The sequence below is a fragment of the Meleagris gallopavo genome, chromosome 13 (assembly GCF_000146605.3).
Source record: "Meleagris gallopavo isolate NT-WF06-2002-E0010 breed Aviagen turkey brand Nicholas breeding stock chromosome 13, Turkey_5.1, whole genome shotgun sequence".
NCBI lineage: Eukaryota > Metazoa > Chordata > Aves > Galliformes > Phasianidae > Meleagris > Meleagris gallopavo.
Window position 1 is genome coordinate 14,825,239 of NC_015023.2, and position 2,084 is coordinate 14,827,322.

Genomic DNA, 2,084 nt, shown 5'->3' on the forward strand with positions numbered 1-2,084 from the left:
TTTTTTCCCCATCAAGGTGATAAGGTTGCCCCTTAGGTGGAAATACTGCTGTGCTTAGTCTATGGGGAATGAGGGTCAGATGCATAAAAACTTGTCTTTCTTAAAGGTAATTTAAAGCACAAATCTGAATCTCTTTCCTACACTGAGTCTTCTGTTTAGTTTCTGTGCAATATTTAATAACTAATAATGTAATACAAAAGTAAATGGATTTGATACATCCAGCTTCTATTTTTTTGAGAAGAGAATAAAACACTAGGATAATAATTGGAGTCTGAGTCCCTGAAGAGCAAAAGAGGTAGAAGTATAAATGTGTGAAATAGTAAATAAATTGAGAATCTAAAATAGTTACCCAGAATGTAATTACAGAAAGGTTTAGGGAGTAGTGCAGTAAGAGTCTTAATGGTGAAATGACTAAAGATAAAGGTAGATATTTTCTATAAAATAGAACTGTTTATCAAGAATGAGAAATTGAGTAGGCAATCAAAAACCTCTGGAATAACAAAGCACCAGGTGTTGATAACGTTCCATTTTGGGACTCAGAATTTTCAGTCTGATTTTGTTAGGAGGGGAAACATCAGGGAAAATAGGTAAGAAGTGGTCATAATTTATAGAAAATTTTGACCGCATAGGAAAGAGCTATTTGTTGTTTAACCCAATAAGCAAATGGTTGGCACTAATGTTCCCATAGGTTAAGTGTTATATTCACCATAACTGATGGAATCACTTAGGAATTGCTCAGTCAGTGAAAAGGAAAGGTGTCAGCCTGTGGTTCTCGATGGAATGTGGCTTGGCATTTCTAAGCTACTATGTTGGAATGCATTTTGTTTTCCCTCAAGAAGTTTTATGCCTTTTGTCTGTGTTGTTTTTTTTTTTCCCCCCCTAGATTTGAATTATAAACAACTACCAACTCAGAAGTTTCTGTTCTTTGTTTCAACTTTAAATAAATAAATAAAATAAAATAATGCAGTGAGTCTTTAGCTTGCATACTTTTTGTGTTAATTCAGCAGTCTTTTTGCTTTGAAGATGAGCCAGAGTAATACATCTGTGCTTTGTGGAATTGGCCCTTACATTAGGGATAGCTGAGCCTCATTAAATTGGATCCTGGATTATACTCTGTCTACCTGCAAACCAAACAAAATGATACTTGGTTTTTGTTGTTTTCATTTCTTTTTTTTCCCCCCAAGTATTTTAGGAGTAATAGAAGAGGAAATAATGTTTTGATGAAACTGAAGTGCATGTGAAAGTAGGCTAAATACAAGTAATGCTATTTGTACAAATATATGGGAAATTCTATACAAACACATGTAAGTAGCACAGAGTTAATAATTTATAGAAATGATAAAGGTTCAGTAAGTTGTATATCAAGTTAAGATCCTACTTGGTTTTGCGTTCTCAAGTATTATGAGTCAGCAGCTTTGTAACTACAGCCATCTGAATTTCAAATGCTAAATGTATTTTTAACACTGCTCTAGAATGCATAAAAAATTATAGAAGATCACCCTTTTGAAAAATTTAGCTACATGTGTTATTTGATATAGGTAGTATATCACACATTGCCCACTGCAATGTATCAATGTACACTAAAAAGCTTATACTACAGTGCTGCTTATGTCAAGACACATAGATGCCTCTGACGCTTGTAAAGACTGTCAATTACACTACTTATAAAAATGAAAGGCAAATTAGTATCCATAGGAATTTATAAACCCATATGAGTAGCAAAATATTTCAATGCTTGTCCTTGTTAAAAGGACAAAATTATTGTAACACTTGGCAGAGAAAGACTAGCAGCAAGAAATTCTGGATGAGAAAAGCTTTGTGACCAACACAAAATGGTAAAACCAGGATACAGCCAGCTGTTAAAAAGACATGCTCTCAGACACTAAGCTGCATTATTTATGTTGATACTGACTGCTAGTGACAGCTTCAGAAACTGAAGATGCTATAGCAAAACTAGATTTATCTGTTCAGAGAGTTTTAAGCAAGACTGAAGAGGAGTGATGTATTGTAGAAGATAATTAGGAGAGCTAAATTGTCTTCTGCAGGACAGAGGCAACTTGTCTTATTTTGTTTGAGTTGTTTTT